At 40.4% G+C, this 23396-nt stretch overlaps 1 long non-coding RNA gene across 1 annotated transcript in view; it reads right to left on the reverse strand.

Annotated features, from left to right (window-relative positions):
- Positions 1–2095: 2095 nt before the first annotated feature.
- The window catches only part of LOC132025729 (uncharacterized), a 30685-nt gene continuing 9384 nt past the window's right edge, over positions 2096–23396 (reverse strand). Inside the window, exons 3-6 of the long non-coding RNA XR_009406684.1 lie at positions 15167–15359; positions 13189–14670; positions 9915–12777; positions 2096–3018 (exon numbers count right to left, since the gene is read on the reverse strand). This is a non-coding gene — a long non-coding RNA (uncharacterized LOC132025729). The remainder of the gene's footprint in view (positions 3019–9914; positions 12778–13188; positions 14671–15166; positions 15360–23396) is intronic.

Genomic DNA, 23396 nt, shown 5'->3' on the forward strand with positions numbered 1-23396 from the left:
TCTCTCTCTCTCAAATAAATAAAATATTTTTTAAAGATTTTATTTATTTATTTGACATAGAGAGAGTGATCACAAGTAGACAGAGAAGCAGGTGGCAGCGGGGAGCACGCTCCCCGCTGAGCAGAGAGCCCAATGCAGAGCTCAATCCCAGGACCCTGAGATCATGACCTGAGCCGAAGGCAGAGGCTTAACTCAACTGAGTTGGGTTAACCAAACTGAGCCACCCAGGCACCCCTCAAATAAATAAAATCTTTAAAAAAATTTTTTGTGCTTTAAAGGACACCATCAGGAAAGTGAAAAGATGACTCACAGAATAGGAGAAAGTATTTGCTAATCATATATTGGACAAGAGACCTGTATCCAGAATGTAAAAAGAATTCTTTTCAATTCAATTTTAAAAAGATAGACAACTCAATTTTTAAAAAGTGGGCAAAAGATCTGAGTAGACACCTCCAAAGAAAATATACAAATGGCCAATAAGCACATGAAAAGAGCTCAACATCATTAGTCATTAGAGAAATGCAAACCAAAACAACAATTAGATACCACTTCAGACCCACCAGGATGGCTAAAATAAAATAAAACAAAACATATAATAGGGAGCGTGGGGGAGGAAGAGGAATTGTTCCCTTCTATGTTGCCGATAGCAGTGGAAAACGGTGTGGCTGCTTTGGAAAATAGTTTGGCAGTTCCTCAAAATGTTAAACACGGAGACACCATGTGACACAGTGTTTACTCCTAGCTATAGACCCCAAAGTAATGGAAATATTTATCTACACAAAATCCTGTACGTGAATGCTCGTACCAGCGTTAATTACAACAGTCAAAAAGTTGGAAGAATTGTAAGTTGGAAGAACCTTAAAATCATGATGCTAAGTGAAAGACACCAGCCACAAGAGACCACACATTATATAATTCCATTTGTATGAAATGTCCAGATTGGCAGTTCTGTAGAAAATGAAAATGTTAGCAGTTGTCTGGGGCTGGGGGAGCAGCAGAGATGGGATCAGGTGTGATGGCGATGGGTGAGGAGTACAGAGTAGGGGGTTCCTTTTGGGGGTGGGGGTGGTGAAATGGGCTAAGTCATACTTAGTGATGGTTGCATGACTGACTATACTGAAAACCACTGAGCTGTATACTTCATGTGAATTATATTTCAACTAAGATGTTTTTAACAATTGAATTAAAAATTAATATCTTTAATCACACTAGCCACATTTTTAAAAAATCAGGGGCGGGGGACTTTAAGCAAATGACTAATGAACTGAAACCAGAGCTCTTGAGACAGAAGAGAAATACATGAGAAGAAACAGTGATGGGCATGAGCTGGGCCACACCATGTGAACAATGGACTCTCAGTGGGTACTAGTGAACTGTCTATGAATATGAAATAGATGTGTTTGAAACGGTCTCTTGAGACTCTTAATCTCACAAGACAAACTGAGGGTTGCTGGGGGGAGGGGGGTTGGGAAAGAGGGGTGGGGTTATGGACATGGGGGAGGGTATGTGCTATGGTGAGTGCCGTAAAGTGTGTAAACCTGGCGATTCACAGACCTGTACCCCTGGGGATAAAAATACATTATATGTTTATTTAAAAAATTAAAAATTAAAAATAAATAAATAAATAAATAAAAGGTCTCTTGAAACACAAGGTATATACTACAGGAAAATTGTCTGAACTAAAAGTACTTAAAGCCCCAGAAGTGGCAAAGCCCAACAGCTGAGGAAGAAGAGGAAGACGTTAAGGTTTCCCAGAGTTCTCCCCTTATTAGGGCAGAGTAAAGTTGGGGGAAAAGTGTCTTCGGGGGAAATGTGTGACTTAGTGGAGGGAACAGTTGGTATGTTGTTTTCAAATAATGCAAGAAACATATGTGTTTGATCTCTAACGTATGGAGACTGAATCATGCATCAATAAAAGGGAAAGCAAGGGAAAGCTTCCGCATTAACAAGGAAGATGGAGCAGGAAAAGGAGTCAAGAGCTGTGTGAACACACCAGCAAATACAAGAAAAGAAGTAACGTAAAAACATTTTTTTTTTTTTTAAGCAGAGCTGGTTTGGTCTCATGTTTTCTTGAGGTTACACGGGGATTATGGGTTTTTGGAAAGAAAAACCACAGAAGTGAAATGCCCTGTCATCACATCCCATCAGGTGATAGATGACATGCACACAACATCACTGGTGACATGAATTTTCATCACTTGTTTCAGGTAGCGTTGGCCAGGTTTCAGGCATAACTGTAAAATATTTTCTTTCCCTGATCTATTGTTTGGAAGCCAGCCAGTAGGTGTCCGACTCCCGATGGGGTGGGGATGAGGGGGTGCAATGGGGGTGCCCTTGCAGGATGGAATTAAGCTCCACCTGCTGGACCAGGGAGCATCTACATATATTTGGGTTTTGGTTTTAGGTTTTTCATTTTATTTTATTTTCTTTCTTTCCGGTGTTCCAGAATTCATTGTTTATACACCACACCCAGTGCTCCATGCAATACATGCCCTCCGTAATACCCATCACCAGGCTCACCCAACCCCCCACTCCCTCCAAAACCCTCAGTTTGTTTCTCAGAGTCCACAGTCTCTCATGATTTGTCTCCCTCTCCAATTCCCCCATGAATTGTCACTTCTTTCCATCTCCCAGTGTCCTCCGTGTTATTCCTCATGCTCCACAAGTAAGTGAAACCATATTATAATTGACTCTTTCTGCTTGACTAATTTCACTCAGCATAATCTCTTTCAGTCCCATCCATGTTGATACAAAAGTTGGGTATTCATCTTTTCTGTTGGAGGCATAATACTCCATTGTATATATGGACCATATCTTCTTTATCCATTCTTCCTTTGAAGGGCATCTTGGTTCTTTCCATAGTTTGGTGACTGTGGTCATTGCTGCTATGAACATTGGGGAATAGATGGCCCTTCTTTTCACTACATCTGTATCTTTGGGGTAAATATCCAATAGTGCAATTGCAGGGTTATAGGGAAGCTCTACTATTCTAGAATGAAGATTTGTCTCTTCTCTCTCCTATGAAATAAATTTTTAAAAAAGCATAAACATGAGAAGAATAAAGTCCAGTATATCAGTCATTCCAATAAATGTTAAATAACTAAATTTCCATTAACAAGCAGAGACTGTTCAGCAGGTGGCAGAGGAAAAAGGGAACAAGACTAGACATATGCTATTTACTATAAACATATTTAAAAGAAAGCAAACATATTAATTAATTAATTAAAGACATGGGCATCAAACAACTATTTTTTTAAAAGCAGGAGCTAACCACATTACTTGGCATCAGGGAAATACAAATCAAAACCACAATGCGATATCACCTCACACCAGTCAGAATGGCTAAAACTAACAAGTCAGGAAATGACAGATGCTGGCAAGGGTGTGGAGAAAGGGGAACCCTCCTACACTGTTGGTGGGAATGCAATCTGGTGCAGCCACTCTGGAAAATAGCATAGAGGTTCCTCAAAATGTTGAAAATAGAGCTATCCTATGACCCAGCAATCGCACTACTGGGTATTTACTCTAAAGATACAAATGTAGTGATCCAAAGGGGCACGTGCACCCAAATGTTTATAGCAGCAATGTCCAAAATAGCCAAACTATGGAAAGAGCTTAGATGTCCATCAACAGATGAACAGATAAAGAAGATGTGGTATATATATACAATGGAATACTATGCAGCCATCAAAAGAAATGAAATCTTGCCATTTGCGATGACATGGATGGAACTAGAGGGTATATCCTGAGCGAAATAAGTCAATCAGAGAAAGACAATTATCAAATGATCTCCCTGATATGAGGAATTTGAGAGATAAAATGGGGGATTTGGGGGATAGGGAAGGAAAAAAATGAAACAAGATGGGATTGGGAGGGAGACAAACCATAGGAGACTCTTAATGTCACAAAACAAACTGAGGGTTGCCGGGGGGAGGGAGGTATGGAGAGGGTGGTTGGGTTATGGACATTGGGAAGGGTATGTGCTATGGTAAGTGCTGTGAAGTGCGTAAGCCTGACAAGTCACAGACCTGTACCCCTGGGGCAAATAATACATTATATGTTACTTTGAAAATTTTTTTAAAAACCAGGAGCTAAGATCAAAAAATTTTAAATTTAAACAGATTAACAGCATAAAGGGAAACATTATGTATTGAGACAAGTCATAAGGCAAAATTTTGGAAGACAATATGACTCATAACCCTGTGTGCTTAAAGTAATCATGGCACCTAAATACTTAAGGAAAAAACTTAGAAATGTTAAGGAGAAATTAAAATTTCAAATATAGTGAGAGACTTCATTATACCTCTTTTATATTTAGATAGATCCAATAGACAAAAAAAAGACAACTAACAAATCAGTAGAAATTAATTCATAGATATATAATTATCTATTGTTATGCAAATAATGGATAACATAAAACAAACCATTAACTATTTTAGGTTATATTTCATTTACAATGGGAACAAAAATTATAGAATACTTAAGAAATTTAGCAACAAAAGCACTAGACTGATATGAAGAAAATATAAAATCTTAAAGATATAAAACAATGTGGGGAAAATACAAAAGCATACCACAATTCAATCTTAAAATTTGGCATCAAAAACAGTCACTTTCTCTGCTTGACTTATTTCGCTAAGCATGATACGCTCTAGTTCCATCCATGTTGTCGCAAATGGCAAGATTTCATTTCTTTTGATGGCTGCATAGTATTCCATTGTGTAAGCAGAGAAAGACAACTATCATATGATCTCCCTGATATGAGGAAGTGGTGATGCAACATGGAGGCTTAAGTGGGTAGAAGAAGAATAAATGAAACAAGATGGGATTGGGAGGGAGACAAACCATAAGTGACTCTTAATCTCACAAAACAAACTGAGGGTTGCCGGGGGGAGGGGGTTTGGGAGAAGGGGGTGGGATTATGGTCATTGGGGAGGGTATGTGCTTTGGTGAGTGCTGTGAACCTGGTGATTCACAGACCTGTACCCCTGGGGATAAAAATATATGTTTATAAAAAATAAAAAATTAATTAAAAAAAAACAGTCACTTTTCCTGAAATCATTTCCTAAAATTTTTCCAATGAAAATCTCAATTAGTTTGTTCAATTGGGTAAAATGATCTTAAAACTTATGTAAAGGAAAAACGTGACCAAGTTATAGCCTAAGGAGGACCTCTTGACTTATCAGATAACAAAATATATGATAAGGCCATTGTAGTCAAACTAATCATCTATTTCCATGAGATGAGGAAAACAGAAAACAGATGAGAACAAAATATAAAATCCAGAAATAGATCTCACTGTATATGATAATCCATTTTATGACAATGGGAAAATTATGGATAATTTAATAATTATTGTTGGCCCCACTAATTATCGATCTGGAAGAAAAACTTTGTATATCTGTCTTAAGCCTTATAGTAGAATAAAGTTCACATTGCTTAAACATTTAAATGCAAAAATAATAAATAAATGATTAAAAGTTTGCTAAAACTCTAGATGATTACATAAACAATCTAGGGAAAGGAAAGACCTTTTCTCTTTTTTATTGTTTTCTTTTAAGGAAAGACCAAGACTGAAAACCTTGGAGCTGTCAGGAAGAGATAAGCATACTTGTCCCTATTTTTTTATTTGACAGATATTTATTGTGTGCAATTCAGTTCCCAGGATTCTCTGCTCACTCAAGACAAAGTCTCTGCTCTCACAGTGCTCTCATCTTGGAAGGGGAACATAATAAACAAATAGATGACTAAGTAGCAAACCAAGTGATAGGAAGTACCAGGAAGAACAAAGCTGAGTGTGAGAGTGAGTGGCAGGGCTGTTCCTGTGTGTAGGGTAGTGTGATAGCCGTGGTGGCAGACTCTCAGGTCTCTCTTCAAGAGAAAACCTGCCATCAGTGGCTGCCATGCCTTCAGGATCCCCTGCAGTAGTCATGTCAAGGCCCCTCGCTTCGCAAGCTCCTCCCAGCCATACCTGGGCATGTTGTGGTGTGGCTACAACAGCTGACCTTCCTGACCCCCATAGGACCCTTCTCCTAGGCAGTCCTTGTTCTTGGAGCTCACCAAGTCCTAAGATGTTCTCAGAGCTGTATTTTCTTCTGGAGATCTTCCAACCCCATCCTCTGTTCTTCCCTCTCTCCTAACACCGCTGTCCTATCTGCACTCCTACCTGAAACCTATTTCTGCCCACTGCTGTTCTTCCCCCTTTGCATCTCTCATACTTCTACTTCCGTCTTGACCTTTGCTTCCTGGTGGTCCCCAAATGACACACATGGTCATAGAAGAACTCATTTTTAAAGTAAAAAAAATGCATGACCAGAGTCTGGAAAGAATTGAGGTAGAAAGCCAAGAGGATATCAGGTGGAGGAAACACCCAGAGGGAGGGAACAGCAAGTGCAAGTCTCTGAGGTAGAAACATAGCGGTCATGTGAGATAGATTGGATTATTGTCCCCAGTTCCTCACCCTTTGTCTCTGAAGTGACCTTGTGGTACTTACTGGAAAATAGAGAATATATTTCCACCCACGGGCTTTGGGTTTGGTAGTATGATCTGCTTGGCCAACAGATTGTTAGAGGAGATCACTTTAGCAGAGGACTTTTTTATTTTATTTTATTTTATTTATTTTATTTTATTTTAAGCAAAGGCTTTAAATGCACTTACAGAGATCTGGCTGGGCCTTTTGTGCTTCTGTGGTCACTGTAAAAGGAACATGCATGAGCAGCCATCTATCCTAGAAATACTGGAATATGCATGTAGCAGGTCTACACTCAACCCAAAATGTGGATCCAGCCTAGCACAGGTGAGCTTGGCTTAACCTCTGAGTAAGAAAAATAAGTGTTTTATAAGCCCCTGAGATTTGGAGGTTGCCTGGTACATCAGGTTTGGGGGGAATATCTGATACCTGGTTAAGTATTGGCAAGGAAGTTAATGTGACTGCTGCATGTTGAGGGGGGGATGGTGGTAGAAGACAAGACAGAGTCATAGCAGGGAGCCTAACCATTGAAGGCCTCATAGACCAGAGTCTTTGACTCTTACTCTGAGTGAGATGGGAAGCCATTGGAAGTTTGAGACCAAGGGTGATGGTTATTATTGATATTATAGAAGAATCACCATGGAAATGGCTTATGGAAGAAAAAAGGATGCTGTTAAGTGAAGTCAGAAGGTGTCATATTAGTTTGCTAGGGCTTCTGTAAGAAGTATCACAAACTGGGTGGGTATTTTGGTATTATTTTTTTAAACCTGGGTGGTTTAAACAGCATAATTTATTATCCCACAGTGCTGAAGGCTAGAAGTCTGAAATCAAAGTTGACCTCTTTCTGGAGGCTATGAGGGAGGGATCTGCTCCAAGCCTCTCTCTTTGCATGTTACAGCTCTCTTCTTCCTGGGTTTTCATAAGGTCTTCCCTCTGTATTTTCTGTGTCCAAATTTCTTCTTCTTATAAAGACACCAGTCATGTTGGATTAGGGCCCACACCAATGACCCCATTTTAATTTGATTACCTCTGAAAAAATACTATCTCCAAATAAGGTCATGCATGTTCTGAGGTACTGAGGTTAGTCCAACAAACTGTTTGTGAAGAGACACAATTCAACCCTCTACAGCTGTACGATAAATCTGGGGGGAATTTGCAACTCAGAGAATAAACAGAATTAACATCCCTATTATAAAAGGAGCTCTGATAAATTGACAGGAACAAGTCTGAAAAACCAATTGAAAAATGGACGGTAGACATGAAGAGGCGAACTGAATGGAACAGAACAGCAAACCCAAATGGCCACAAAGGTTATAAACAAATGCTCAAGCTTGCTAGTAGTCAAGAAATATAAAGTGACAAGGAAAAATCACTTTCCACCTATCAGAGTGGCTAAAAGTAAGAATGCTGGTGATATCTGCAATTGGCAGAGATACAGAGAAAAAATACCCCCACATACCAATGCAGCCTTTTACAGAAGTAATCTGGAAACTTGTACTAACGCTGGAAAGGGTGAACAATTTCTGATGAGTCGCCATCAGGGTATATGCAAACCCCATTTCCCAGAAAAACAAGGATAACTTGTAAAGAAAATTATATTTTAAAATACCAACATTTTAGAGTCTCTAGAAATGGTCCTAAGGGCATAGAGCAAAGAAGCACTTGTTTAAGAAAATCTACTTAATTTTGGTAAAAAAAAAAAAATGCAAGAATCTACTCTACACCACTTGTGAGACAACTTGTTCCTTCTCTCCCCTTGCCCCCAGTTCACTGTGATGGAAGTTTCATTTCAGGCAAGTGTGGTCAGGAGGATGAGGTTCTCTCTCCCTTAACCTCCCAATCAAGGGTCTGGTATCAACCCAGGAGGAGCAAGCTGTGCATTTCACATTCCTGTCCACTACTCTCCCCCAGGGGCTAATGTAGGCAGGCAAAACCAAGAAGCCAGAGCTTTCTCCCCCAGCCTGTACTCAAATGCTGAAGGCTCTACCCTATATGCCGCCAGATGAGAATAATTGAGGGCTACCACCCCAGCTCACTTGTTGCACATAGGTTCTACCAGGAGAGGCAAGCTGAGAAGACCAGAAGCTACCACCTCTGACCAATAGCCTGTTTGTAAAGCAGGAGTCATTCCAAGAGAAGCAGGCTACATCCCGGCATCCAGCTCCAAAAAATCAATCCAGAAATCTTGCCCAGAGTAAAAGGTATGTCAGAAAACAGAAAGCTCTGAAGCTCTCCACAAGAGAACTGATATGCAGACTTATAACAAGAGAAGAGATTGCTTTATTAATTGAAAAAAACTTCCCACAAAGAAAAGCCATGACCCAGAAAGCTTTAATGGTGAATTCTACCGATCATTTAAATAATTCTTTGCAAGCTCTTCCAAAAACTCAAAGAAGAGAGAAACTTTCCCAATTTATTCTATGAGCCTGTATACCAATAGCAGTCAAAGATATCACAAAAATCTATAGACTAATTTATCTTACGAATATAGATGTAAAGTTCCCCAACAAAATACTAGCACATCAAATCTAACAACATGTAAAAAGGATCATATACTATGACAAAGTGGGATTTATCCCCAGAATGAAAGGTTAGCTAATATCCAATGTTTAATTAATGTAATACACCATACCAGCAGAATAAAGGACAAAAATCATGTGTTCATTTAAACAGACTTAGAGAAAGACATTTAAAAATGTCCAACACACATTTATAATTTAAAAAAACTCAGGATGCCTGGGTGGCCCAGTTGTTAAGCCTCTGACTTCGGCTCAAGTCATGATCCCAGGATCATGGGATTGAGCCCTGCGTTGGGCTCCTTGATTGGCAGGAAACCTGCTTCTCCCTCTTCCACTCCCCCTGCTTGTGTTCCCTCTCTCACTGTGTCTCTGTCAAATAAATAAACAAATAAATAAATAAAATCTTTTTAAAAAATACTCAATGACTTAGGAATAGAAGATAACTTTCTCAGCCTGATAAATGGCACTTATGTAAAATTCACAGCTAATATCATATCTAATAGGGAAGGACTGAAAACTTTCTCCCTAAGATCAAGAACAACATAAGGATGCCCATTCTCACCACTTTTATTCAATATGGTACTGGAGGTCCTGGCCAGTGCAATTAAGCAAGAATATAAAATAAAAGGCAACCATCCCAAAAAAGAAGGCATAAAACTATCTCTTTTCACAGATAATATGATGTTATACATAGAAATTCCTAAAGAATCAAGATACACACACACACACACACACACACACACACGCATGCACCATTAGAGATAATGAGTGAATTCAGCAAAGGTTCAGGATACCAGATTGACCCACAAAAATAATTTGTATGTCTATACACTAGTAATGAGCAATAAAAAAAAATGAAGAAAATAGTTCCACTTTCCACTTTGGAAACAGTTTAGCAATTCCTGAAACAATTAACATATACTTACCATAGGACCCAACAATGCCACTCCTTGGTCTATGTGATGGTTAATGTTACATGTCAGCTTGACTGGGCTGTCCAGATGACCACTTAAACATTATTTCTGGATATTTCCAGAAAAGGTGTTTCCAGAAAAGACTGGCATTTGAGTTGGTGGACAGAGTGAAGCCGAGGGTCCTTCCCAATGCAGGTGGGTATCACCCAATTCATTGAGGGCCTGAGTAGAATGAAAAAGCCAAAGAAAGTTGACTTTGCTCTGTGCCTGAGTGTTTGAACTGGGGCATCAGTCTCCTGCCCTTGGAGCCCTTGCTTTTCAGGCCTTCAGACTGAAATCTGTACCATTAGCTCTCCGGCTTAGGTCTTCAATCTACCACTGGTCTACTGGGACTCCAGCTGGCAGAAAGCTGATCATGGGACTTCTTGACCTCCATAATTACATAAGCCAACACCATTAGATAAATCTCTTCATTTATATCTTGATTCTGTTTCTTTGGAGAAGCTTGACTAACACAGTACGTACCCCAGAGAATTGAAAACAGAGACTCAAACCAATACATGTACACCATGTACAAAATAGTACTATTTACAGTAGCCAAAAGGTGGAAGCAGTCCAAAGGACCACTTAGGGACAAACAGAATGTAGTAGAGCTGTGTAGTTGAATATGATTCAGCCATGGAAAAGAGTAAGGTACTGATACTTCCTGTGCCATGGCAGAGCCTTGAAAACTTTATGCTAAGCAAAAGAAGCAAATCATAACAGACCACATACTGCAGAATTCCATTTCTCCAAAATGCTCAGGATTAGGAAATCTATAGTGACAGAAAATAGATTAGTGGTTGCCTAAAGATGGAAGGTTGGTGAGAAGTGAAAAGTGACCACTATTGGGTATGGGTTTTTTTTGAAAAGAGATAAAAATGTTCTGATATGGGTTGTGATGACTGCACAGCTCTGTAAATATTCTAACCACCATTGAATTGGTTTCCTCAGAAATACAATTCCCAGGACATAAGAATACACACCCAGGGATTCTTATTGCAACATTATTCACACCAACACTGTATCAATTACAATTAGAATTACAATTAAGATCATGAAAACAAAGTGACTGTTCATCTATAGGGGGTTGTGTGCATTACTATAATACACTCGTGCCATGAAATATGGTGCCACCATTACAAAGCATGAATTCTTTCCCTAACAATGGCCTTGAAAGGATTTCCATTAGTTTTTATGAGCGAACAAGACAAATGGAATAACTTTGTCTATAATGGGATCACATTTCTGTAAAATAAATAATGACCCAAAACCTGTTTCCTATGCATATATTTGTGTACACATACACACACACACACACACACACACATGCGCACGCACACACACACTGTACCTGATCACCTCAGCAGAAGTGTGATCATGGCAGAAGTGTGCAAAAATGCCCCAGGAGTGGGTGGATCATTGGAGCTATGAAGAAAATGATATTGCTTGGGTTTCCCAAACAGATACTGAAATCAGCGACATATCTGGCACCTGAGCTTAAGGACAGGACATTTTGAAACTACTGAAACATAAGATTTGTATAATGACATGCATATTCCACAGGATCATCTCTGCCACTTTCTAGCTGTGTTGTTTTGGGCACATTACTTCTCCTCTCTTGCCTCAGCTTCCTCCGTTAAAGGGGAGATAATCAGGATCTGCTTCAGAGAGTGGGGGTGAGGGCTGAAAAAGTTGGTGTGTACACATCCTGTTGTTTGCTATTTATTATTATCTGTATGACTTGTTCTTCGCTGCAAATTTTGTACAAAACCACAGCCTGTTCCTGCTCAGGAAATACAATATGGTTGTTTTTCTTCTTGTTGGCTTTTTCTTCCTCTTCTCCCCACCTTCTTCCCGTAATGGAAGGACGTGTACTCCTGGCCTGCTCTGTGGTCACTCTGAAGTCATGGCAACACTGAACAGAGAAATAGGCCAAGCGTCAAGCAAGGCCAAGTGATAATATAAATGGACTTAGCAGACTAGAAATATGGACAGCACCCAATGAAAGGAGAGTCATCTTGGGAGGCAAATGCAAATGACTTTATCTAAGAGGAAATAGTTCGATGCATACTCAGCCTGAAAGGGAAGAAGAGCGTCTCTCAGGGAGATGGACACAAGGAGCAGGAAGGGAAAGGACTCTGACAGGGCTATGGCAGCGTCCCTGCTCTGCACATGATGACCCCAGGAAAGGAGATAATTCCTCATGAGACACACCCCCTGACAAATATGTCCTCATCCTATGGACTGTTTATTTTGCTTCATTTGGATTTTCCAACTCAAATAGAGACCAGTGGTCAAGTGGTTGATGTCATTTGTCCACCAAAAATATTTTTGTCAGTTGCATTAGTCACTCTTTTGGCAGCTTTAACAACCAAATTAGAACCATTGCACATAGTCTGAACCACTGCTGGGCACTGTGCCCTCATGACAAGCACAAATACCAAATCTCGTACAGAGGCAGGTCTCCGTTACACTGTATAGACACAGCCTTGGGCTCCAAAGCTAATGCCCCCAAATATACTTGGCACAGAGCTGGTTCTGGGAGCTGGGAGGTCACTGCTGTGGCTGTATCTCCCCATGGATTTCACCTGGAGCCTGCCTCTCTTCTCCCGGTGGGGCACGTCATCTCAGGAGGCTTCGTGTCTGTAGACAGGAGAAATAGGCTGCTCTTAAGAACTGTGAAGCATTAGAGGGCAACTGACTAATTAAGCTGAGAGAGAACCCACTCATTGTCCGTTCACAAGTGCTTCTGTAGTTCTCTCCCAAAGCACCAGACACAATGGGGTTGCAAAGAAGAGACAGGCATGGTTCCTTGTCTTGATGAGTTTACACACTGTCAGGAGAGACAGAATGGGATGTAAATAAATATCAGACTAAAATGCAGGCTTAAATAAAATATAATGAGGAGAGAAAATATGAAGAAATTACTTGCAGCTTGGAAAGCTCTCAGAGAGCTTAGTGAAAGAGAAGTGCCTCTCTCAAAACCCAGAAAGAGAAGTGCCTTTGCCAACTCCCAGAAGGAGTTCAGTAAATGAACATGTTGGGGAAGCAGGAAAACAGAGATGCCAACATTCCAGGATGAGAAATCATGGGAATAAAGGCTGAGGGAAGAAGGGGGCTTCCCTGGAGAGTGGGGAGTTGTGCTAGAGTGATGAGTCTGGGAGTGGAGAGAGAAATCCCAGAAAGGAAGACATGGAGACAAGGCTTGGTAGATGGAAGCCCAATCCTATGGGGGTTGGCTTACCTGGTTCAGGAATCTGGACTTTGCTTTGCAAGCAAAAGAGAACCAATGAAGGTTTCTGGTCAGAGGAGTGACATGCTAATTGCTGTGCACGAGATAGATTCCTCTGGAAAGAATGGGAAGTAGAAAAGATTAGTATAAGTGGCAGTGAGGAGAACAAGGAGGAAATTGCACAGTCCTCAAATTATATTGACTAAGGTCTCAGCTAGGGCTGTGGCAGTGGGGATAGAAGGGAGGGACTGAGTGAGGAGACATCAACTCTGTGTAGGCTGGGAGCTCAGAGGGATGACAGCTTCTCACAAGGATAAGAATGGATCAGTATCTGTCTGGCCTCTAACTATGACAACTTGGACTAGTTCCCTAGGCTTCTCTGCATTGGTTTTTTCCTTCTGCAAATTGGGGACTATAACTCTGGCGTCTGATACAATCGGCAGAAACTGGAGAAAATAAGACCCATTCAATCTCATGAACTGTTTACAGCTCCCTGGAGTAAAAGGGCCCTAAATCTACAAAAATATTAGCAAAGAAAGCCAATTGTTTTAGAGTAATAGGATTAATGGGTGGCACTTTTCAGTCTGTACAACCTTCTTGTGGTTGAGCTGACTCAATTTCCTTTTTAAAGAAACTTTTTCTTCTCAAGGTTGAAAACAAAAAGATCTGAAGGTCATCATAAACTAAAGTGAACATCAAAGCAAGAATGTTTCTTTAACTAATGACATCATCAACACACGTTGGAAATCAGTCACAGGATCTGTCAATAATGGGTTTCATTGTCAAAATCTGCTGATTTCCTTTATGGATGCCAGATTCTTGATTCACTAAAAAAATCTATGAGAGCATAATCTCCATCAGGGAAGCAAACAGCGCTATCTTGTTCACCTGTCAAACCATCATCATCTAGCTCAGGCACCCTATCATCGAAGGAGTGAATGATATTAGTGAGCTACATGGTCACCCCCAGTTAGTACATGGTACGTTCTCCTACCAACGAGAAGTTGCAGAATTATTTCAATCAGACCTCTCTAGCAGCACAAGGGAAAGTGTCAATGGATCCAAGCAAACTTTTTCTAGGGGAAAAACTTATATTTAAAAAAAAAAATACATACATATATATATATATTTCTAACATTATGAACTTTATTTCCTACAGACTTAATTCTTTCAGTCTCATTCAAATTTTTCTTAAGGATCTCTACACGTATATCATGCTAAGGCTGAAAGTGGTCATCATGAGCATCATCTTTTGGGTCAGGGCTCTAAGTTGTAAGTGAGAAAAACCTATTTAAACTGGCACATATCTTAGAAAACTACTTGTCTTCAAGCATGGTTGAATGCACATATTCCAATGATGCCAGTAGGAGTTTGTCTCTCTCCATCTCTTGGTTCTCCTTTCTTCTGTGCTGGCTTAATTCTCAACTGGGTTCTCCTTTGTTAATTGCAAAGAGTCCAGAAACTTCAGGCTTCAAGTTTTACCAGTCTAAAAACCTAGGAGGAAAAAGAAAGCCTCTCTTTCTCAGTAATTTTTCCTAAAGTCCCAGAACGGCCTCTCATTGGCTGAGCTTGGGTATCATGCCCATCCCTCCACCAATCACTGGAATTCTAATTGTTCAAGGCTAGCCCTGGAGCAAGGGAACTGAGATCAGTTCCTTGAACCTCTGCTTGAACCACAGAGACTATAAAGAGAGGAGTGGGAAGAGAGGTAGTTTCCCAAAGGAAAATCAGGTGTTGTTAACAAAAAGGGTAAATACATATTTATATGTAGAAATATATACAACAAATATGTAAATATAAATGTAAATATATGTTAACATATATGTAAATGTATATATCAAGTAGGTTCATGCCACAAAAGCAAAAATGACTTGATATCTTTTAAAAAAAAATCTATCAGTGTGATTTCAACATAATGATGAATCAAAGGAGAAAAATCATATGATCATATGAACAGACACAAATCAAGTGTTTGTTAAGTTCAACTCACATATACCAGTATGTTTTTCAAGAGGCAACTTCTTTGCGTGACTTATTTCACTCAGCATAATCTCCTCCAGTCCCGTCCATGTTGATACAAAGTTGGACAATCATCCTTTCTGACGGCTGTGTAGTATTCCATTGTTTATATGGACCACATCTTCTTTATCCATTCGTCTGTTGAAGGGCATCTAAGCCTGGTGCTGAGTATTAAGGAGGGTACGTATTACATGGAGCCCTGAGTGTGGTGCATAAACAATGAATCTTGGGACACTGAAAAAATACATTTTTTTAAAAGGATAAATGGATGGTGGGAAGACTGGATTGGCAGGTGTCACCATCTCCATCCATCTAGAATGAGGATGAGTAGGGCCACATCTGATGGGTTGTCAGAAAGAAAGTGATTAAGCCCCTTGCCACTATGGATGCTATGCATGTGGTTAATGATAACAAATGAGATCTGGCTCAGCCAGCAGCTGCAGAAAAGGAGCCAGCAGGGTTGGGAGTGGAAACCAAGCAGCAATCCATCTTACAGCCTAAGAGTTCCCTCAAGTCTGTTTTAGTACATGAAATGCCCAGACTGACTCAGGCACTTTTCAAGTTGCAAAACTTGCTCTCATGCTCAGCAGATATATTTGAAGCTGTTTTATGACCAACAGTTAAACAGGAGGAAATTAAGGGAGAGAAATCAAGGATACAGCTTCATGCATAAAACTCAGCCACACAATTAACAGAGCCCACGCTAATCACGTGTCAGTTAGGCCTCAGTGGTTTGATGGTTTGGGCAGAAATACGCAAATCCTGATAGGCAAAGAGGGTTGATACCAACATAACTGAAAAACCTAAACATGGGGGCTCTATCATTAATTAATCAAGTAATCACTCTTTGTGGTATTTGTGTGATATTTGGTAATTGAGTTTTTTAGTGTTTCTCTCCTTTTAGCCCCAACTGTTTGTCATACCCAGCATTCCTTTATCTAGACGTTCCAGTGGAAGATGAGATGTGTTTTTAATAATAATAAAACCCTTGTATTTGTAGATCACGTTGTACTTTATAAAATGGCTCACTAGAGTCTTCCAGCAGCCTTCGAAGATAAGCAAGACAAATATTATTCTCCCAAGTAACTACCAGAGTGTCAGGGTTGGAGTCTGGCTTGAAAAATACCAGCAGAACCCAATTCTCTTGCAAGCAAGTAAGATATCTTCTCGTTCTGCTGGTGGAGTGTTCTGGAACCTTGGTTCAGGGTGAGGCACAGACAGGTGGAGCCTCTTAGAACAGAACTACCCCTAGTACTTGTAGTCCAGGGTCCCAAGGAAATGCTACACAAGAGGAAAGGGATGAACTATCCCTGGACTTGAACAGAAATATCTCAGGCCAGAGAGCAACAATTCCATAGATAGGGAAGAAAAAAAATCATGTAGAAAATCCAGAGAGATGCCTTTCATAAGATAATGCAAAGATGCTCTAGCTATCTTCTTACTTCTGGTGTGGTTAAGAATTCTTTGTACTTCCTTGAAATGTACTATCCCATTAGCTCTCAATCTCTTAGACCAGAAGTATCAGCATCTGCATGGCTTTAGGAAATCTTGAGGAAAGAGTTGAGTTCCTACAGCTGGGGGACTTCTTATGTCTTTCAGATGCATCCCTCCAAAGCTGATAAAGTAAGAAATGTACTCAGACAGTGGTTCCTTGTTTTAATAAGAAAAATAGAGGCACGTTGAATTAATGTTGGTTACTTTTTTGCATGACCCTAAGGCCCATGCTTGGAACTACTAACTCTAAAAATGATCATTACTAAGATCATTATCTTAGTTCTGCTGGACACCTGCTGTCTTAGGAATCCTCTTCACTGCCTTTCTGAACCCGAGTCACACTTTTATAGATCTCATGTCTTCCTCTTTTTATTTGTTCTCTTCTTTTACTAGAACACATGCTGGACATCTTCCTGATAAGTTATATATTTCTAAGTCCTTAAATGACTCAAAATGTTTTAATTTATCCAATATACTTCATTGATGAGTTGGGTAGATAATAACAAATTCTAGAAGGAAATCATAATACCTCGGAGTTTTGAAAATTTTAATCACTCAAATTGCCTTTTACCATCCATTGTTGCTGATGGGGTCTTTTGGGTGAGCTAGCTTGATTCTGGAAAACAGGATTGCCACATTTAGCAAGTAAAAATACAGAATACCTGATTGAATTTCCATTCCAGATAAACAAGGAAATATTTGGGACATATTTATTCTAAAAAATTATCCTTGTTTATATGACTTCAGATTTAATTGTGTGTCCTGTGTTTTATCTTTTACCCCTGTTGGGAAAGCTTTTAGGACATTCTCATTATCCTTGATGTACTGGAATTTCGTAGTATATTTTATTTTATTTATTTATTTTTTAAAAGATTTTATTTATTATTTATTTGACAGACAGAGATCACAAGTAGGCAGAGAGACAGACAGAGAGAGAGGGGGAAGCAGGCTCCCTGCCGAGCAGAGAGCCCAACGTGGGGCTCGATCCCAGGACCCTGGGATCACAACCTGAGCCGAAAGCAGAGGCTTTAACCCCCTGAGCCACCCAGGTGCCCCTCGTAGTATATTTTAAAAGATTTTTATCTATTCACTTATTTGAGAGAGTGCGAACAAGAGGGGGGAGGGGCTGAGGGATAAGCAGACCCCTTGCTGAGCCGAGAGCCCAACCAGAGCTAGATCCCAGGACCCCAAGATCACAGCCTGAGCCCAAGGCAGATGCTTAACCAGCCGAGCCACCCCTGTTCCCTTCACAGTATTTCTAAGTGTGCATCTTTAAAAGAAAAAAACTCATCATATTAATGCTAATTGAGCCCCAAGAAAGAGGGTATGGTTTTGTTGACTTGTTTAACTGGTGAGTCACGACTGCTTCTATGCTGCAGCTCTCTGTCAGCTTGGGTTTGAGGAAATGGAGCAAGAAAAAAGGTTTCATCAAACATGGAGTTTAAAAATCCTTAGAGAAGGTATTATCAAAAAAAGAGGCATAGGAAGAATCCAGTGTACTCTGTATAGGGCCTGGTCATCTAGTTAAATTATCTGGTTTGCAGCCCAGCCTCCCAATCAGCATGTCACACAGCATCAGTATACAATCTTAGGAAAGGACCCAGAATTCAAGCTGAAGAGCCTTGCTTTGTAAAAGTGACTCTTCTGAACACATCCTGAATTTACCATGTAATTGCTCTGCTGTGAACATAGCACAGAGATATACTATCTCCAATCGAGAAGATGATTTGCTTGTGAGATGCATATTTCCCGGGGTTATCTTGGAGTGAACTAGCCAGAAAGTAAGTGAAGAGGCAGAGAGATAAGAAGTAATCACTTTGGAAAGTAGTCGTAAAATCAGGCAAGGTAAAAACAGGTCAAAGAAATTAGAAGGAGAGCTATAGAGCCAAGAGAGAGGAGATTAAAAAATAACTTCAGAATCATTGAACTGGGCATGACCTTAGAAATCACCTGGGCCAGCCCCTTCTCTCACCAGCGACAATACCCAGGCTGCGGGAGCAGGAGGAGCTTGCCGAGAGTCACAGAACCAGACCAGACCAGTTCCCCTGATTCCCAGTCCAGTATTTGTTTATTCCACTCCATTGATGGTGCCGTTTGGGACCTCTTGCACAACAGCCCTATTTAATCATCTTGACAGCCCCTGAGAATGATAAACTTACTCCGCAATGATCTGACTCAGCTCAGAGTAGCAGTTTCACCAAAAGCCCCATTAAAATGCAGTCAATTCCATAAGGGTGGTGGATTGCAAGGGGCTTGCAGAAGGTTCCCCTGACCAAAAATATTGCCTGCACCCACCTGCCTCTGTGTCTGGAACTAAACGTTGAAAATGTCTGTTGTAATGCAAATGACTACATTTAACATTTTGCTTCTATCTTTGTAACAACCCCTTAACAAAGATGAAGGTCTTGATGGAATGTGACATGGACAAATATGTCTTGATTGGACGGGGGTAGAATGATTAGACGATGGTCTGAAATGTATTAGGACCAGTCAGGTACAAATGGCAGCAGGTGCCTACTTCACCATCATCATTTCATATCAGACAAAGCAACAGATTGCTTTGTGCTCTAATCATTTTCCTGTCATCAGATTTCACTTTTGGTGTCTGATGTCACAGTAAGATATTTTAGTAGACCTAGTTTCCTTGATTACTTGAATAATTCACATTTTGTATCTGAATATGGGATGTTTTCAACAGAACAAAGTCCCTTTAAATAGCAATTTTGATTTCAGCAACAGGAATTGCTATGTCTGGACCACATGTGAAGGTCATTTGCCTTCTTCTCCTTGTGCTCAAAAGTTAAGGAAGATGAAGATTGAAAGATGGCCACTGGTTTTTGCCAACAAAGAGCAGGTGTAATACAATGATATGGACCAAGGATAGATCGCCATGCCTTGTTGAGAAGTGAATCCCTGCTGAGCAGAGAGCCTGCTTCCCCCTCTCTCTCTGCCTGACTCTGCCTACTTGTGATCTGTGTCAAATAAATAAATAAAATCTTTTTTTAAAAATTCTTTTAAAAAAAAGGAAGTAAATTCTGGTGAAAACATGGGGGAAAATAATGTAGACAGTCTTTAGAGAAGCTTGACTATACCACCAACAGAAAATGTTTTATTAAAATGTTTGATATTGATTGGTTGGTTAGTTTCAAAGGTGGGAGATCTTGAGCATTTCTACTATCTTGGGAGAATACGGTAGGGCCTCAGCTTCTTCAGCTGCATATTGCAGAAATGCTAGTACCACCATAAAAAAAAAAAAAGTCTGTCCAAGAGCACATAGCCTAGTGGCCAAAGCATCAGGATTGAAATTTGGGTCCTTTATCAGCTTGTTCCCTTGAGTCCATGGTGTCTCTCCCTTTTGCAAATGTTGGGTTTTCAGTGGGTCATGGGAGGATATAGGTGATTATTTCTTCTATACGAATATATTTGGAAAGAGCGGTTAGGTCCTCTTGGGCATGGCAGGGATAAAGAAAGCCAATACTTGGCTAAGTAAATGCATTCCATTTGTCAGACACCAGGGTAAGCACTTTACATATAACAAGTTATTCAATCCTCATAGCAACTACACAGAGCAGATGAAGTTACTATCCTTATTTTACAGAGAAAGACACTGAGGCTCAAAGAGATTAAGTAGCTTACCCAAGGTCACACAGCTAGTGAAGTCCAAATCAAAGAGCCCACGTCCTTAACCACTAGGCTATACTGTCTTTCATGGGAATGCAGAGTAATACTGATTTTTATCAAAAATTACCAAATAATATTTTTAAATGTCACAACTCCGTTTTTTCTAGGCATAGTCATATTTATTGCCCTATTTTACTTTATTTTACTTTCAGAGCAACCAGTTGTGAGACAGCTAAGGCAGAGAACACCATCTGCATTTGAAAGTAGGGAGACACTGAAGCATATTCTCTCCCTCTCACTCTCCCCCTTCACCTCACCCCAACCAAACATGCACACGCGCGCGCGCACACACACACACACACACACACACACACACTTCTATCAGGAAACAATGGAGCCTGGGCTGGCTCAGTGCCCCAAATTGCTGCAGAGTTGCCAGGACCCTTAAGGGAAGAGATTCGGTCCTCTGCTGTTTTTAGAAAGTAACGCCTGGTGTCCAAGGTAGAGAAAATGAACCCATTCCATCAAAATGCCAGAACACAGGCCCTTGAGCCGCTTTATCAAAGAACTAGATGAGGGGATTCATAAGTAATAATCAAGGAAATGATTCCTAGTAATAGAAACTCTTTAAAAAATAAATGTAGCATGTCTTGACCCCTTCGAGACTTCTCCCCCCTTCCAGGTGACCTGCAGTCACTTGGCATCAGGCAGCTCTTTGGTGAGATGGTGATTTGCAATTAGCTTTAGGAATAAAAGAGGAAACACAAGTTCGTCCCACATGCTCTTGACACATAGCAGATTATTTAGAAAGGTAGTATTAATCAGTTATGGAAAGGAACCACTAGTGTGAAGAAGAAAAGTCAGAGTCAGCACAGGTGTGATTTGTTGATAATTTGAAGGAAGGGCCATGTCTTATTCATCTTTCCACCCCCAGCAGCCAGAACAGTGTTTGGTGCACAGTCAGTGCCCAATAAATTTTGTTTAATGATTGATGAATATTAGCCAGCATATAATGAGGGTCATGCCTGCCACCGTGCTTTGATTCTCAAAAACCAATGATTACGCTTGTGAAATCTACTTAGTTGGGCAGAAGGAAAATCAAAATGGCACCAAGAAACTGAAATTCCTGGCCTGAAATTCCTAGGGAATTGTCTCAACTTTTAACTTGCTTGACTGGTAACATTCTGACCTTTATGAAAGCAATTCTATCATTGGTGGGTAAGTTTCTAGACCAACTAGAAGATTCTTATATCTATGTTCAACAGCAGCATAGAACCATATTCCCATTGTAATTATGTTTACTTGGCAAGATTTATTTGGACCTCCAATCTGAGGTGGCAGAAAGAGGCATTCTTTTGCTGGAATCCCAGTTTCAGATTCAGGAACTCCTTTTTAACCCCCTTCCAACTCTGCCTTTCTCTCCATTACCTGGCGAACCTAGTCATACTGCTCTGTGCCCTGACAGAAGCCTCTTCTCTTTCTATTTCCTGAAATCTCAGCCTATTTCCTGAATCCCAGGGACTCTAGTCTGACACTTTGGAATCACCCTTACTCAGTATGCCCCTCACTGCCCACCCCCATCTTAACAGGCTACCAGGTACCAGTAATTCTACTTGGCCATTACTTTATTTCAAGACATTATCTTTCTGAACTACTGCAAAATATTTCTGTGTCCCAGGGAGAAGAAAGCTATAAATGCTGTAAGTCTTTTTGCCATTTCTATGCATGGAAAATTACCTGAATTCACAGGTTTATATGTGTACTCAGGTCATTACAACACTGGGGTAATAGATGAGAGGAAGGGATAAAACTCTCCAAAAAGGGCACACTCATTCTTCAGGACCTTGGAGAGAACCAGCAGAGGCAGCTGATGAATAGATATCGGCAAGTGCCTTCAGAACCAGCTCGTGAACAAGGCCAGTGCAGGGAAGAATTCAAGTTAGATGTCCAGTCACAGATTTTCCTTCTGGTTCTTGAAACTTCGAACCCGTTCCTGTTTCAGGGCTTTTGTGCCAGATGTTTCTCCTGGCTGGAACCCTTTGCTCCTGTATATTTGTATTGCTCTCTGCTCCTCCCCACTCAGGTCTCACCTCAAATGACTCTGCAGTAAAGCCTTTCTTCAATCACTCTTATTCCATTTCCTCATAACAGTGACCACTATTTGCAACTGTGCTACGTATTCATTTGTCTACCTGACTGTTGTCTCCCTCACCTTCACAGAAAGTAAGCTCCGTGAAAGAACAGACCATGTCTGTCATCCCTGTGGTGTTGAAAACGTACCTGACACCCAGAAGGCACTCTATAAATATTTGACAAATGAGCAAATGAAATAAGACAAGCAGTGAGAGCAGGAATTAGATTTGAGACTGAGGAGACTGTTGAGGACCTTGAACCCAACGGTTTGAGCTAATACCAGACACGTACTGTTGGGTTTGGAAAAGGAGGATCTGAGATGCCATGTGTAGGCTTGTATTAGCATGACTCATGTAGAAACGGGCATCTAACAGACTCATTGGGTGACCCTGCCAATACTACATTTTCATTTCTAGAATAACCAACACATTTTGAACTAATAAAAGTGAGGCAATTCCATATTCTTCAAAACCAGAAGGGAATGAGGGAGGTTTCCCCACTTACTTCCTCTAATTACATACTTTGATTTTCTCAGTGACATCAAATGGAGACTGACCAGGCAAATCACTGAATGGCTTGTTCAACTACTCCGTAGAGGTCAATGAGTAACCACGGTTGCCCCTTGCGTACCCAAATGTTTATAGCAGCAGTGTCCACAATAGCCAAATTATGGAAGGAACCTAGATGTCCATCAACAGATGAATGAATAAAGAAGATGTGATATAGATATAGATATATCTATCTATTTATCTATCTATATACTGGAATACTGTGCAACCATCAAAAGAAATGAACTCTTGCCATTTGCAACAACATGGATGGAACTAGAGAGTTTTATGTTAAGCAAAATAAGTCAATCAGATGGGGCGCCTGGGTGGCTCAGTGGGTTAAAGCCTCTGCCTTCGCTCGGGTCATGATCCCAGCGTCCTGGGATCGAGCCCCGCATCAGACTC

This window comes from Mustela nigripes, chromosome 10 (genome assembly GCF_022355385.1).
Source record: "Mustela nigripes isolate SB6536 chromosome 10, MUSNIG.SB6536, whole genome shotgun sequence".
Classification (NCBI taxonomy): Eukaryota; Metazoa; Chordata; class Mammalia; order Carnivora; family Mustelidae; genus Mustela; species Mustela nigripes.